This window comes from Triticum aestivum, chromosome 1A, assembly GCF_018294505.1.
Source record: "Triticum aestivum cultivar Chinese Spring chromosome 1A, IWGSC CS RefSeq v2.1, whole genome shotgun sequence".
NCBI lineage: Eukaryota > Viridiplantae > Streptophyta > Magnoliopsida > Poales > Poaceae > Triticum > Triticum aestivum.
In genome coordinates this window covers 537687699-537704892 of record NC_057794.1, presented here as the reverse complement: position 1 = coordinate 537704892, position 17194 = coordinate 537687699, and the positions used below count along the sequence as shown (strand labels likewise).

At 47.3% G+C, this 17194-nt stretch overlaps 1 pseudogene; it reads right to left on the bottom strand.

Annotated features, from left to right (window-relative positions):
• The window catches only part of LOC123044754 (uncharacterized), a 111751-nt pseudogene that overhangs the window by 18129 nt on the left and 76428 nt on the right, over positions 1-17194 (bottom strand).

Below are 17194 nucleotides of genomic sequence, written 5' to 3'. Positions count from 1 at the left end.
GTATTAGAGTGCGGCGTATATGCAGATCTGACGATAAAATTGCAGATGACGCTGGAGTAAATTCGGATAAGCAACAACTCATACGCCAGCTGAAGGCTGGTGAGAGCGTGCTGACGAGGGTGAGGCAGGAGAAGAATGATCTCCAAGATGCCGACACCAAGCTAGGCGTGGAACTAAAAGATGTTCGTGCCCAACTGTCGGACTCTGTTAAGGAGAATCGGCGGCTTCGACGTGGCATATTTAGTAAGTGCTTGAACGAACTTTGAAAAAAGAGTTCGACGAGGAAGCTGGCTGACAGAGTTATGTTTGTAGGTATGCTTACAGGTCGTCCTGCCGAAGAGATGCCTGGTTCGACGGCTGATCTTCTTCCTGAGCTCTCCCAGTTGCACGAACGAGTTCGGCAGGTGATGCAAGGCATCGCCCAGGCCTTGTGGCCATCCGTCTCCATACCTGAAGGACTTGGAGAGCTTGCAGAATGGCTGAAGGGAGCATGGCGGCGCTTCTGATTATGGAAGATATCGGCCTGCCGTCAGGGTGCCAGGGAAGCCTGGGCAATGGTGAAGATACGGTACACGAAGGCTGACCCGAACCACATGGCTGAAGTCAGACCTGTGGGGCCTGATGGCAAGGAGATCCTTGTCAGTTTAGTGTACGGCCAAGTAGAATTGGCCGCAAAATATTCCCAACAGGACTGTAGACTAGACAGCCTATTGGATGGCATTGAAGAGGAATTCAACCAATCAAATTGACTATGTAATTTTAAAGTGACATGTATGATGCCTTCTAGCCGGATTGTAGATCGTTTGTCGTGGCGAACCTTTTCGCTTCAACCTCGGGACTCGACAGTCCGGAGTGTATCCGAATACCCTTTCGGTTATGTAAGAACCGGGGCATGCGTGGAGACCAGGCGTAGGGGTCATTAGTGCTTTATTAGATAAGTTCCCAACTAGTTATGTTATATTACATGGGTAGTAAAAAACATCTTCTAGAGAGAATAGTTCCGTTAAGGGTTCCTTTCCCTGGGTAGGCATGCCCTAAAGTGCATGTCCGGACTGCGACAAGAAGCGCAGAAAAAACATCTGGGGGCAGATATGGATAATAATAAAAGTCATCTTTTGTTCACCGACCGAATATTCTCTTAAGAACGCTAGCTTTCGGCTTCACCCAGTCTGAGGTACACGTCCGGCTGACCCGGCGGTAACAATCGCAGAGGTGCTCCCCTTATGCCCTAGCCGAATTAATGGGAACGTAGGGCATAAATACAAGAGCCAGGCAACCCAGCTTGGCCAAAACTTAAGTCATATCGATGCATATAATGGTGAAAAAAGGTACATGCGGAAGTATAACGCATGTGTTGGGCGTGATGCCCAGGTGAATAATCTAAGCTTCTGTGAAAGAAGCCCCCAAGTGTATAGAGTGCGGCTAGCATATCTATAATGTACAAGTGAGGCACAAGGTGACCCTTGGAGGCCTAGAGAAATAAAAGAAAGAAAGGGAAACAAGACATATGACGCATATGCAAAAAATGGACAAAGGGAGGGGACTAACATAAAGTCCGGTGCTAGGCGTAGAATCTTTGGAGCTTAGCTGCGTTCCATGGGTTCGGCTCGAGTCGACTAGTCGATGCATCCCGCAGTCGGTATGCTCCGCCGATTAAAACTTGGTTGATGATGAAGGGACCTTCCCATTTGGGCTCTAGCTTGTTCTTTTCTTATCCGGCAGCCAGAGAACTAGTTCACCAACGTTATAAGTTTTGGCTCGTACTTCTCTGCTTTGGTATCTGCGAGCCTGTTGCTGGTAAAATGCGGAATGGGATTTGGCTACGTCGTGATCTTCCTCCAAGGTGTCCAAACTGTCCTGCCGATCGAGCTCGGCTTCTCTTTCTTCGTACATGCGCACTCGAGGTGAGTCATGAATTAAGTCACAGGGCAGGACTGCCACTGCGCCGTACACCATAAAAAACAGTGTGTATCCGGTACTATGATTCGGCGTGGTCCGCAGCCCCCAGAGTACGGAGTCGAGCTCCTCTACCCAATGCGTGTCAGACTCTGTTAAGGAGCGCACTAATCTGGGTTTAATGCCGCTCATTATAAGACCATTTGCTTGTTCGGCTTGACCATTGGTTTGTGGGTGATAGACTGAAGCATAATCGAGCTTGATGCCCATTTTGCTGCACCAGAGCTTTACATCATCGGCCGTGAAGTTCGTGCCGTTATTAGTGATGATGTTGTGGGGGACGCCGTAACGGTGTACAACCCCGAATATGAAATCTATCACCGGTCCGGATTTGGCTGTTTTAACCAGTTTGGCCTCTATCCATTTGGTGAATTTATCCACCATGACCAATAAGTATTTTTTCTTGTGGGTTCCCCCTTTAAGGGGTCCAACCATGTCAAGCCCCCATACCGTGAAGGGCCATGTAATGGGGATTGTTCGGAGGGCGGTGGGTGGCATGCGGCTTTGATTTGCGAAGAGCTGGCAACCGACGCAACGTTGGACCAAGTCCTGTGCGGCTGCCCGAGCCGTTGGCCAATAGAATCCTGTACGGAAGGCCTTGCTTACAAGAGCCCGGACTGCGGCGTGATGACTACCGAGTCCGGCATGAATTTCTGCCAAAAGGTTCCGCCCTTCCTCTTCGGAGATGCACCGTTGAAGGACTCCGGTAGCGCTTTTTTTGTACAATTCTCCCTCGTGGACCCTGTAGGCCTTGGATCGCTGCACTATGCAGCGTGCCTCGTTTTGGTCCTCCGGAAGTTCCTGTCTAGTTAAGTAGGCCAGGAATGGTTCTGTCCACGGGGCAACAATGGCCATTATTTCGTGGGCTGATTGTGTTATTTCGGTGGCGGAGCCTCCGATTGTGTCAGAGAGTTCGGTTTCGGGTATTTTGGTCGGGTCCGGACTGTTGTTACCGGTGTCCCCTTCCCATGCTACGGATGGCTTGAAGAGCCGTTCCAGAAATATGTTGGGAGGTACCGCGTCACGTTTTGCGCCGATGCGGGCGAGGATATCCGCCGCCTGATTGCTTTCCCGAGCCACATGGTGAAATTCGAGCCCCTCGAACCGAGCTGACATTTTTAGGACGGCATTGCGATAAGCTGCCATTTTCGGATCCTTGGCATCGAAGTCTCCATTTATTTGGGATATCGCGAGGTTCGAATCCCCGCGCACCTCTAGGCGTTGAATGCCCATGGATACTGCCATCCGGAGACCATGTAGAAGGGCCTCATATTCGGCTGCGTTGTTGGAGTCCGTATACATTATCTGTAGTACGTATTGAACGGTATCTCCTGTTGGGGACGTCAAAACGACGCCAGCCCCCAGACCAGCCAACATTTTGGAGCTGTCGAAGTGCATGATCCAGTTTGAATATGTGCCGTACTCTTTAGGGAGTTCGGCTTCCGTCCATTCAGCGACGAAGTCAGCCAAAACTTGCGACTTAATAGCTCGCCGTGGCTTGTAAGTTATGTCGAACGGGAGGAGCTCAATGGCCCATTTGGCAATCCGGCCCGTCGCGTCGCGGTTGTTTATAATATCGTTAAGTGGTACTTCCGAGGCTACCGTTATCGAACACTCTTGAAAGTAGTGTCGCAGCTTCCGGGATGCCATAAATACCGCGTACGCTATCTTTTGATAATGCGGGTACCGTGATTTGCATGGAGTAAGGACAGTGGACACATAGTAAACCGGCTTTTGAAGGGGGAATTTGTGTCCGTCCACTTCTCGCTCGACGACGAGCACTGCGCTTACTACTTGATGAGTTGCCGCAATGTATAATAGCATTGGTTCGCCAATGTTTGGCGCGGCCAGGACTGGGTTTGTTGCCAATATGGCTTTTATTTCGTTGAGTCCGGCCGTGGCGGCGTCCGTCCACTCGAAGTGTTCGGTGCGCCGGAGGAGGCGATAAAGGGGTAATGCCTTTTCTCCCAAGCGGGAGATAAAGCGGCTTAGAGCCGCCACGCATCCAGTCAATTTTTGTATTTGTTTGAGGTCTGTTGGGGTAGCCAACTGTGACAACGCTCGGATTTTGGCCGGATTAGCTTCAATACCTCTACTGGAGACAATGAATCCCAGGAGCTTTCCGGCTGGTACGCCGAAAACGCATTTTTCCGGATTGAGCTTGATGTCATATGTTCGGAGGTTGTCGAATGTGAGCCTCAAGTCGTCTACTAGAGTTTCGACATGCTTGGTTTTAACGACCACGTCATCCACGTATGCCTCCACTGTTTTGCCGATCTGGTTTGCCAGACATGTCTGAATCATGCGCTGATATGTTGCGCCGGCGTTTTTTAGCCCGAAGGGCATTGTGTTGAAGCAGAATGGGCCGTATGGTGTGATGAATGCCGTTGCGGCTTGGTCTGGCTCTGCCATTTTAATTTGATGGTAGCCGGAGTATGCGTCGAGGAAACACAATGAATCGTGTCCTGCGGTAGCATCGATGATTTGATCGATGCGGGGGAGGGGGAAGGGATCCTTTGGGTAGGCCTTGTTAAGGTCCTTATAATCGATGCACAAGCACCAGGATTTGTCCTTCTTTGGTACCATCACCAGGTTTGCTAGCCAGTCCGGATGTTTTATGTCTCTGATGAATCCGGCCTCCAATAGCGGCTAGTTCCTCTCCCATGGCTTGTCTTTTAGGCTCGGAGAAACGTCGAAGAGCCTGCTTGACTGGCTTGAATCCTTTTAGGATATTTAGGCTGTGCTCAGCCAGCCTGCGTGGGATTCCTGGCATGTCTGAAGGGTGCCAGGCAAAAATGTCCCAGTTCTCGCGTAGGAACTCTCGCAGTGCAGCGTCGACATCAGGGTTTAATTGTGCCCCGATGGAAGCTGTTTTTGTAGGGTCCGTTGGATGGACTTGGAATTTGACTATTTCGTCCGCCGGTTTAAAGGAGGTGGACTTGGATCTTTTATCGAGTATCACATCGTCCCTGTTCACCGTGGAGCGCAGCGCAGTTAGTTCTTCGGCCGCTAGGGCTTCGGATAGTGCCTCAAGGGCCAGTGCAGCTGTCTTATTTTCGGCGCGGAGTGCTATGTCCGGATCACTAGCAAGAGTGATGATTCCCTTGGGCCCGGGCATTTTGAGCTTCATGTACCCGTAATGGGGTATGGCTTGGAAGATTGTAAACGCCTCCCGCCCTAATAGAGCGTGGTATCCGCTGCTGAACGGGGCCACTTGGAATGTAATTTCTTCGGACCTGTAATTATCCGGCGTGCCGAATACCACGTCTAGTGTGATTTTTCCAGCACAGCGTGCTTCCCGACTGGGGATGATTCCTCTAAAGGTTGTGCTACTTTGCTCAATGCGGCTCCAGTCTATTTCCATCTTTTGAAGAGTTTCCTCATAGATGAGGTTTAATCCGCTGCCGCCGTCCATGAGTACCTTGGTGAGTCGAAAGCCGTCCATGATTGGACTGAGGACCAGTGCGGCTGGTGCTCGGGCTGTTCGGAATTTGGGTTCGTCACTGGCATTGAAGGTAATAGCCGTGTCACTCCAAGGATTTATTTCTGCTATGTGGCAGATTTCGGCCATGCTGCGGAGTGTTCGCTTGCGTCTATTATTTGACGCGAAGGTCTCAAAGACCGTTAACACCGTATTGTTGTCCACGGGATGGTGCTCTGTGGTTTTTGGGAGGAGTAGATCCTCACCACTTTTGGCCACCTGCCGGAGTATCCAACATGCTCTAAGGCTGTGCGTTGGTATTGCATCCGCTGTACTATGAATTTTGCAGGGTCCGTTGAGCCATCCCTCCAGTACGGTTCCTTGCCCCGTAGAGGGCTTTTGCTTTTTGGTAGTTAACCCAGGTGTATTGTGATAATGCACCCTTTTATTTCGGACTGGGTTTGTATTCAGGGCCGGATTATCCCAAAATTTTATTTCGGTTTTCCAGGCGCTTTCCATCGCACAGTACTTTCGTACTATGGACACCAAGTCGGCAAAGCGTGTAATTTCGCGACGACTTATGGCGTTGAGGATTCCCTTGTCCGTGCAATTATTGCAGAAGAATGAAATTGCGTCTTCCTCGCGGCAGTCCTTTATCCTGTTCATGACCAGGAGGAATCTGGCCCAGTAATGGTGTACTGTTTCTTCGGGCTCTTGCCTAATTTGGGATAGATCGCGTATGTTTGGGTGGGTGGGTGGAATTGAATCCGAATCCTTACCCAATCTGAGACTCAGGGGCCAAGGAGTTTCCGAACTCGAAGTTTGGATTCTTGGATGTTTTCCGATAAATCTAGCCCGCTGCCTGATTCTAGGTTCAGGCCTTGAGTGACGTCCTCCCTCCACGGGTATCCGGCTTGGAGGGATCGGGAATCCGGACATAGCTAGTCCTTAAGATAGATGAAGGGTTTCCGCATTGTTCCTCCACCACTGCAACGTGATGGGTGACCTGGGGAGAGTTGATCTCTCTCAGATCGGGTTTAAGCCCAATCTGATCATAGTCTGTAGCGACTCCGAGGGCGGCGATGCGATCCAAGAGCTCGTTCAGGGAAGAGAGCTCCATTGGATCTAACTGCTCGTTGAGTTCCGAGTTGACGTGAAGATTTCTTTCGATGACCCGAGAAGTCATCGTCGGTGCAGCGGCCGAATGGGTGGTCATAAGGAATCCACCAAGTCGGAGAGTTTGGCCGATAGCCAAAGCTCCCTCAGCGATAGTGCCGTCTTTGAATACGGGATGAGACATCCTTCCTGGTGGCGACGGCACAGCGGAACTCTCAATGAAAGCACCAATGTCGGTGTCCAAATCGGCGGATCTCGGGTAGGGGGTCCCGAGCTATGCGTCTAGGCCGGATGGTAGCAGGAGGCAGGGGACACGATGTTTTACCCAGGTTCGGGCCCTCTTGATGGAGGTAAAACCCTACGTCCTGCTTGATTAATATTGATGATATGGGTAGTACAAGAGTAGATCTACCACGAGATCAGAGAGGCTAAACCCTAGAAGCTAGCCTATGGTATGATTGTATGTTGTGATTGTTGTCCTACAGACTAAAACCCTTCGGTTTATGTAGACACCGGAGAGGGTTAGGGTTAAACAAGGTCGGTTACAAAGGATGAGATATCCATATACGTATTGCCTAGCTTTCCTTCCACGCCAAGTAGAGTCCCATCCGGACATGAGACGAAGTCTTCAATCTTGTATCTTCATAGTCTAACAGTCCGGCCAATGGAGATAGTCCGGCTGTCCGGAGACCCCCTAATCTAGGACTCCCTCAGGTGCACCCCATTTCCCAACACGCTCGATCCCCTTTGTTCGGACACACTTGTCTGGGTCATGCCCGGCCTCGAAAGATCAACACGTCGCAGCCCCACCTAGGCACAACAGAGAGGTCAGCACGCCGGTCTAAATCCTATGCGCGCAGGGGTCTGGGCCCATAGCCCATTGCACACCTGCATGTTGCGTACGCGGCCGATGAGTAGACCTAGCAACCTCCATTACAAAGGAAGTTGCGTTACGCGGTCCAACCCGGCGTGCGCCGCTCAGTCGCTGACGTCACGAAGGCTTCGGCTGATACCAAGACGTCGAGTGCCCATAACTGTTCCTGCGTAGTTGGTTAATGCGTATAGGCCAGTAGCTAGACTCAGATCAAATACCAAGATCTCGTTAAGCATGTTATTTTTAAGTAACCGCGGACGCCGACCAGGGCCAGGCACACCTCTCTCCTAGGTGATCTCAACCTACCCTGTTGATCCGCCTGAAAGTAACAGTCGGGGGACGTCGGGAACTCAGGCCCACCACTACCTGGATGGAGCCTCCTTCCCCTTCAGCCCCCACATCAGAATCACTTGCGGGTACTCAACGAGCCGACCCGACTTTAGTCACCACCTGTATAGTATGTATATATGTATGTATTTACCCGTGACAACACCCGACGTGATCACGTCCCGATAGTATAGCATGTCAGACTGACAAGAATGTAGGGCCACTGATGATAATCTAGCATCCTATACTAAGTATTTAGGATTGCAGGTAAGGTATCAACAGTTGTAGCAACAATGACAGGCTATGCATCAGAATAGGATTAACGGAAAGCAGTAACATGCTACACTACTCTAATGCAAGCAGTAGAGAGAAGAGTAGGCGATATCTGGTGATCGAGGGGGGAGGGGGGTTGCCTGGTTGCTCTGCAGACAGAAACGGACCCTCGAATGTGAAGTAGTTGATCACTGGTTCAACCGCGGTCTCGGGTCTACCGGAAAGAAGTAACGAAGGGGGAACACAATAAATAACAGAGCAATCAAACCATCACAAAGCATAACATGGCAATACGCGGTGCTAGGGTGACCTAACGCAGTACTAGGTGCTACCGGCGAAGGGGAGAAACATCTGGGAAAGTATTCCCGGTGTTTGACGTTTTCAGGCAGATGAAACGGAGGTAGGTTGTTGCATGTTCGCTATGCTAGGAATTGTGTAATGGACGAACGGACTGCGTATTCGGATTCGTCTCGTCGTTCGGAGCAACTTTCATGTACAAAGTATTTTCATCCGAGTTACGAATTATTTTATATTAATTTTCCAAAGTTTTACTGATTTTTTTGGACTTCTGGAATATACCTAAATTCGAATTTAGACAGTGTACTACTTTTTATAATCTCAGACAGCTAGCCTATTAGAATGACAGGCGGGTCCAGTGGCTGTGTCAGCATACACATTCAGCAAGTCAACAGTCAAAGGTTGACCTGGTCAAAGTGTGAATAGTTTTTATGGGGCCTACTTGTCATTGATTGATATTTTATCTAAAGTCTTAAACAGGTTTAGATATCAGGGGACCCATATGTCAAAGACAAGGTTTAGCTAAAATGTTATTTATCTGAGTGGGGCCTAGCAGTCAGCGTTAATTGTATCAGCTAATTAGATTAAGTCCTAATCTCTACTCCTAATGGAGCAGTTGGTAGTCTCGCTTCCAGGTTTTTTTTCGTCCCACCTCACCCGGTTTTTTTTGGTACTTCTTTGGTACTTCCTCCCACCTCCCACCCATTTCATTTCGCTGGTTTTTTTCGTCCCTCCCCTACCCCACCGGTTTAGTTTCGCGTCACCCTCTCACACAACGAAAAAAATCTTAACGGATCATAACTTTCCATGCGTCACCCTCCCATCAATGCAATTTGATTTAGGAAACATATAATAAATTTTAAGGAAACAAATAACAGACTTTAAATAAAAATCCAATTTTAAGGAGACAAATCAATCGATCCATCCAAATCAAACGATCCATCTCATCAATGCAATTTGCTTTAGGAAACATATAATGGATGTGAAGAAAACAAATAATAGACTATCTAAATCAATCGATCCATCCCATCAATGCAATTTGATTTAGGAAACATATAATAAATTTTAAGGAAACAAATAACAGACTTTAAAAAAAATCCAATTTTAAGGAAACAAATCAATCGATCCATCCAAATCAAACGATCCATTTCATCAATGCAATTTGCTTTAGGAAACATATAATGGATGTGAAGGAAACAAATAATAGACTATCCAAATCAATCGATCCATCCCATCAATGCAATTTGATTTAGGAAACATATAATAAATTTTAAGAAAACAAATAACAGACTTTAAAGAAAAATCCAATTAACTAATCTCTACTCTTAAAGGCCCCTCGATTGATTTTTGTCCCTCGCTTCCTTTATCAGCACTTATACAATGGAAGGAATTATAATCCACCTATTTGTTCTCCTATATATCCGTGCAGGCAACACAACATAAACCGGTGAAAAAAACACTCACCTCGCACGTCCCCCTGCCTGCAATCCCGAAACGCCGCCATCGCTCCAGGCTCCAGCCTCCGCCGTCCTACATCTTGCCCCTCTCCAACCTCAGAGACCTCCGCCACCGCCGCCATCTCGGAACCCCAGTTCAGGGCAGGACTCAGAGAGGGTGTGGCTGTGGACGACGCTGCCGCCATTGCACAACCCTAGGGTAGGGCGTGGTCGCGTTGCGGGCAGCGCGAGCGGCCGTGCGTCTCCCCCGTCAGGCTGTCCTCGGCAGGAACTCGGGACCTCCTCCTGACAGAGCTAAGGCCCTCCGAGGTCCAAGTCGCTGTGCGGCGTGCACAGTAATCTCCCCGGCCTACTCTGTCTTCACGTCAATGCTCGTGTGCTCCGACCCTCCCCGACCCCTCCCAGCAAGCAGCAGAGTCTCTCGGGTTCGAGCTCCACCGGGCCGCCGGCGGCGGCGTCCATGTTCGTTGGGCGGAGCACAACGCTAGGTTTGAAATTCACCATGATGCTACTGATGAGGCTCTCCTTCTCCTTTGTTTCGTCTGGGTTTTTTCGTCCCCCCTCCCACCACCCATCTCGTCTGGGTTTGAAATCAATAAGAGCAGCACAAAGTCTAGGTCCCTGTCTCGGTGGCAGACGGAAGGAGAAGAAGGATTGATATGTATGAGAATATTAATATTGAACTCTTAAAGTTAATGTGGCCCCGTTGCAACGCACGGGCGTTCTTCTAGTCTAAACAAGGGCCGACCCTATCATCCAGGGACACAGCCGGCCTCTTGGCTGGTCTCGCACAGGCACAAGGCACCGGCGGCCAGTGCCAGAGGCACACACGGGAGCGGCGAGCGGGCTCTGGAGGGAAGGCGCGAGGCGAAGCGGGAGACAGCTGGGCGTGGGCGCGGGTAGCAGCAGCGAGCGCGACGTGGGAGCCAGAGCAGCAGCGGGTCGCGGCGGCGCAAGGCAGTGCAGCGACGAGTTCAGCCGGCGCGGCAGCAACGCAATACAGCAGGCGGGAGCAGCATGAGCGCAAGCGCGGAAGCGAGCAGAGCCGTAAGCAGCAGCAGGCAGGCAACAACAGGCAGGGCACGTGGGCGGCTGCGGGGGTGAGCCACGCCCGGCCGGACGCGGGCTGGTTAGCAGGGGTGAGGGAGCGCGGCCACGGATAGTGAGATGCGGGTGTTCGGCTACGGCGGAATCGGCACGGAACGGAACCGGGATTGAGGGGAATCGGTCGAGGTGCTCACCACGGTTCCAACGGAGGCGACGAGGAGGTCGGAGGTGGACCGGAGATGACGCAATCGAAGACGGTGGACGGCAATGTACGCGGTGAGGACGAGCTCGATGACGAACGTACGAGGCGGCTCCGCTCGATTTGTTGCTCGGGATCGATGAAGTAATCAGCGGTGATCTTCCTGTTCAGCTCGGAACGGCGAGAGGGAGTCATTGGCCGCACGATTTACGGTGAGGCGGCCATGGCGGCGCTCGGACGCGCGAGACAGAGAGGAAGGATGTGAGCGAGGGGAGAGAGGCGTGCTAGGGTTGGTCAGGGGGTTGAGGGGGTCCTTATCCACCCAGTGAGCCGCGGGGTGGTTGGCATGTGCCCATCTGTGGCGTGGACTGCGTGTGCAAGCCATGGCCTCCTCTCTGCCGAGAGGTTGAGGAAAGGCCACGGTAAACGGGCCAGGTCGCACTGTGGCTTGTCGGGCCTTAAGTGCATAGTAATATCTAGTCTATTTCCTTCTCTTTTCTGCGACAAGTTTCCACTCGGTTTTGTATTTTAATTTTGATCCAAATGAATTTTGTTGCATGTGAAACTTGTCTCAATAATTACTAGGATATAATCTGCACTGCCACAAAAAGTTTGGGAGTTTATTTTTAAAATAGTTTGGACTTTTCATAATTTAGATAAGCATTTAAATATTGTTTTGGCACTGTTTTAATTATTTTAGGGCAGTTAAACACTTTATAAAACGTTGGTTTCATTTTTACAAAACTTTGGGAAATTTTGCAATATCACTAACACTTTTGTTTTGCTGTTTGAATAATTAATATTTTGACTTTATTTTAAATTTGAAATTGACGTCGAATTATTCTTAATTGTTTTTTTCTTAGGGCATAATGGTGATGACCTGGCATAATTAGTGGAAGATTATTGTAGAAAGAATCTCGGGATGTTACACCAAGAGTGACATGTATGAAAGAATTATGAATGGTGGCTTTGCCATAAATACTATGTCAACTACATGATCATGCTAAGCAATATGACAATGATGAATGTGTCATCATGAACGGAACAATGGAAAGTTGCATGGCAATATATCTCGGAATGGCTATGGAAATGTCATAATTGGTAGGTATGGTGGCTGTTTTGAGGAAGATATAAGGAGGTTTATGTGTGAAAGAGCGTATCATATCACGGGGTTTGGAAGAACCGACGAAGTTTGCGCCAACTCTCTATGTGAGAAAGGGCAATGCACGGTACCGAAGAGGCTAGCAAGGATGGAAGGATGAGAGTGTGTATAATCCATGGACTCAACATTAGTCATAAAGAACTCACATACTTATTGCAAAAATCTACAAGTCATCAAAAACGTCGGTACTACGCGCATGCTCCTAGGGGGATAGATTGGTAGGAAAAGACCATCGCTCGTCCCCGACCACCACTCATAAGGAAGACAATCAAATAACACCTCATGTTTCAAATTTGTTGCATAACGTTTACCATACGTGCATGCTACGGGACTTGCAAACTTTAACACAAGTATTTCTCAATTTCACAACTACTCAACTAGCACGACTTTGATATTATTACCTTCATATCTCAAAACAATCATCAAGAATCAAACTTCTCTTAGTATTCAAAATACTCTTAAGAAAATTTTACTAACTTTGAATACCTAGCATATTGAGATTTTAAGCAAATTACCATGCTATTAAGACTCAAAATAATCTAAGTGAAGCATGAGAGATCAATGGTTTCTATAAAACAAATCCACCACCGTGCTCTAAAAGATATAAGTGAAGTACTAGAGCAAAACTATACAACTCAAAAGATATAAGTGAAGCACATAGAGTATTCTAACAAATTCCAAATCATGTATGGCTCTCTCAAAAAGTGTGTACAGTAAGGATGATTGTGGTAAACTAACAAGCAAAGACTCGAATCATACAAGACGCTCCAAGCAAAACACATATCATGTGGCGAATAAAAATATAGCTCCAAGTAAAGTTACCGATAGAAGTAGACGAAAGAGGGGATGCCTTCCGGGGCATCCCCAAGCTTTGGATTTTAGGTGTCCTTAGATTATCTTCAGGGTGCCATGGGCATCCCCAAGCTTAGGCTCTTGCCACTCCTTCTTCCATAATCCATCAAATCTTTAGCCAAAACTTGAAAACTTCACAACACAAAACTTAAAGTAGAAAATCTCGTGAGCTCCGTTAGCGAAAGAAAATAAAAGACCACTTCAAGGTACTGTAATGAACTCATTCTTTATTTATATTGGTGTTATACCTACTGTATTCCAACTTCTATATGGTTTATAAACTATTTTACTAGCCATAGATTCATCAAAATAAGCAAACAACACACGAAAAACAGAATCTGTCAAAAATAGAACAGTCTGTAGTAATCTGTAGCTAGCGCAAGATATGAAACCCCAAAAATTCTAAAATAAATTGCTTGACGTGAGGAATTTATCTATTAATCATCTGCAAAAAGAACTAACTAAATAGCACTTTCCAAATAAAGATGACAGCAGTTCTCGTGAGCGCTAAAGTTTCTTTTTTTACAGCAAGTTCAACAAGACTTTCCCCAAGTCTTCCCAACGGTTCTACTTGGCACAAACACTAATTAAACACAAAAAACACAACCAAAACAGAGGCTAGATAAATTATTTATTAGTAAACAGGAGCAAGAAGCAAGGAATAAAAATAAAATTGGGTTGCCTCCCAACAAGCGCTATCGTTTAACGCCCCTAGCTAGGCATAACAAGCAAGAATAGATCTAGGTATTGCCATAATAGTAAGATAGATTATTAAAACTCATTTCATATTCTCTACGTTCGGCAGCAAGTTTTCTTTGAGGCAAGAAAAATTAATCAAAAGGGCTAAATTTAATAGGACAAAAGTCCCCAAGATCAACCTTGGGATGTATAGGTTCCTCCTTTGGTCCTTCATATTGCACAACCAATTCATCATTATAAGCATTCTTTTGACAGAACTTTGTGAGCCTATATTCAAGAGAATATCCTAGTTCATTATTTCGAAAAGCCAAATCATCATTAAGTTCAGAAATTCTATCAACTAGAACATTGGTAGGAACCCTTTTTCTAAGATTTTCATTGAAAGCAACATAATCTAGAGATTGAAAGCGCATTATTTCTTCTTGATCAAAGATGATAGCCTCTATGGGAGGACGGCAAGCGTCCACCCTATAATGTGCAAAGATTTCTTTGGCCTCTTTTATTATGAATCTAAACTCATGAGCCAAAAAGATAGTAGCGGCACGCTTAACAGAAGAATGCTCAATATTAGTAAATTCCAGAAAAATCCTTTGTATAGAAGGATGCATGTGCATGAATTGTCTTTCAAGTTCAACTATAAGCATGGCAATAGGGTCCGCAAGACTACTAGTTCTATGAAGGATAAAACTACCCATAGAAGGTAAAGCACCGGCACAAGTAAAGAAATCTTGAATAACTCCTTTTCCAATAATATTACCACTACCAACACGGAATCTTTTTATATGTGAGATAGTGGGTTCTTTAGTAGGAGCATCAGAATTATTATCGACAATAGTTTCTCCAATTTCAGACATAGAGGCAGAAGGTAAAGGACTAGCCATAACGACAAGCAAACAAACTAACACACAAGCAAACAAAAAGCAAGCGGGCAAAAAGAGGCAAATAGAGAAAGAGAGGGAGGATAGAGAGAGAGAGGGTGAATAAAACGGCAAGGGTGAAGTAGGGGAGAGGAAAACGAGAGGCAAATGGCAAATAATGTAATGCGGGAGATAAGGGTATGTGATGGGTACTTGGTATGTTGACTTTTGCGTAGACCTCCCCGGCAACGGCGCCAGAAATCCTTCTTGCTACCTCTTGAGCACTGTGTTGGTTTTCCCCGAAGAGGAAGGGATGATGCAGCAAAGTAGCATAAGTATTTCCCTCAGTTTTTGAGAACCAAGGTATCAATCCAGTAGGAGGCTACGCGCAAGTCCCTCATACCTGCACAAAACAAATAAATCCTCGCAACCAACGCAAATAGGGGTTGTCAATCCCTATAAGGCCACTTACGAGAGTGAGATCTGATAGATATGATAAGATAATATTTTTGGTATTTTTGTGATAAAGATGCAAAGTAAAATAAAGGCAAAGTAAATAGCAAAGGAAATAACTAAGTAGTAGGAGATTAATATGATGAAGATAGACCCGGGGGCCATATGTTTCACTAGTGGTTTCTCTCGAGAGCATAAGTATTCTACGGTGGGTGATCAAATTACTGTTGAGCAATTGACAGAATTGAGCATAGTTATGAGAATATCTAGGTATGATCATGTATATAGGCATCATGTCCGAGACAAGTAGACCGACTCCTGCCTGCATCTACTACTATTACTCCACTCATCGACCGCTATCCAGCATGCATCTAGAGTATTAAGTTAAAAACAGAGTACCGCCTTAAGCAAGATGACATGATGTAGAGGGATAGACTCATGTGATATGAATAAAACCCCATCTTGTTATCCTTGATGGCAACAATACAATACGTGCCTTGCTTCCCCTACTGTCACTGGGAAAGGACACTGCAAGATTGAACCCAAAGCTAAGCACTTCTCCCATTGCAAGAAAGATCAATCTAGTAGGCCAAACCAAACTGATAATTCGAAGAGACTTGCAAAGATAACCAATCATACATAAAAGAATTCAGAGAAGATTCAAATATTGTTCATAGGTAGACTTGATCATAAACCCACAATTCATCGGTCTCAACAAACACACCACAAAAAGAAGATTACATCGAATAGATCTCCACAAGAGAGGGGGAGAACATTGTATTGAGATCCAAAAAGAGAGAAGAAGCCATCTAGCTACTAACTATGGACCCATAGGTCTGAGGTGAACTACTCACACTTCATCGGAGGGGCTATGGTGTTGATGTAGAAGCCCTCCGTGATCAATGCCCCCTCCGGCGGAGCTCTGGAATAGGCCCCAAGATGGGATCTCGTGGATACAGAAAGTTGCGGCGGTGGAATTAGGGTTTTGGCTCCGTATCTGATCATTTGGGGGTACGTAGGTATATATAGGAGGAAGGAGTACATCGGTGGAGCAACAGGGGGCCCACGAGGGTGGAGGGCGTGCCTGGGGGGGGGGTAGGCGCGCCCCCTACCTCGTGGCCTCCTATTTCCTTTATTGACGTGGGGTCCAAGTCTCCCGGGTCTTGTTTGTCGAGAAAATCACGTTCTCGAAGGTTTCATTCCGTTTGGACTCCGTTTGATATTCCTTTTCTTCGAAACTCTAAACAGGCAAAAAACGGCAATTCTGGGCTGGGCCTCCGGTTAATAGGTTAGTCCCAAAAATAATATAAAAGTGGATAATAAAGCTCAATAATGTCCAAAACAGTAGATAATATAGCATGGAGCAATCAAAAATTATAGATACATTGGAGACGTATCACAGATGTGCGGCTGGATCATGGCGGCGCCGCCACTTCGAGCACCCAGACGGGGGAGGCCGCTCCCAAGGAGCCAACTGCCGGCCGTCAGCCTCGCCCGTCCGCGGCCTGGACGAGGCCTCCGCCCCCTCCGGGGCGGCAGACGACACCGAGCAGGATGAGAGGCCAAGGCCAGACACCACGGGGCGCTCCCCCGCGTAGCACAAGGTCGCCGAGTGCGAGTGTAGGCTGGCATCCATGGCGGGGAAGGGTGGGAGGGTGGCCGACGCAGCCGGAGTGGCGAGTGCCGGGGGCGGTGGACGCCGACATCGGAGTGACGGACGGCAGGCTCAGGAGCGGAGATGGGAGCGCTCAGGAGTGAGTCTTCAGGCACTATGATTATAGCTCATCCCATTATGAGTTCCGGCGCGCATCATCACATTGGTTTATTTTGACCGAGCCAAAACAGAGAGGCGAGTTTTATTCGAGAAGATTCTTTTTAGTGAGCCATTCTCCGAAATAGAGATAGATAAAACTAAATGAAAGATAAAATATTTTTGGGTTTTTTTGGTTTATAGATCTAAAAATAAAAGATTGCAAAATAGTATATCGGAAACAAATATGATGGAAAATAGACCTGGGGGCCATAAGTTTCACTAGAGGCTTCTCTCTTGAAGGCAAATAATACGGTGAGTGAACAAATTACTATCAAGCAATTGATAGCAAAACACAAAGCTATGACGATATCCAAGGCAATGATTATGCATATAGGCATCACATCCGTTTCAAGTAGACCGACTCTTGCCTGCATCTACTACTATTACTCCA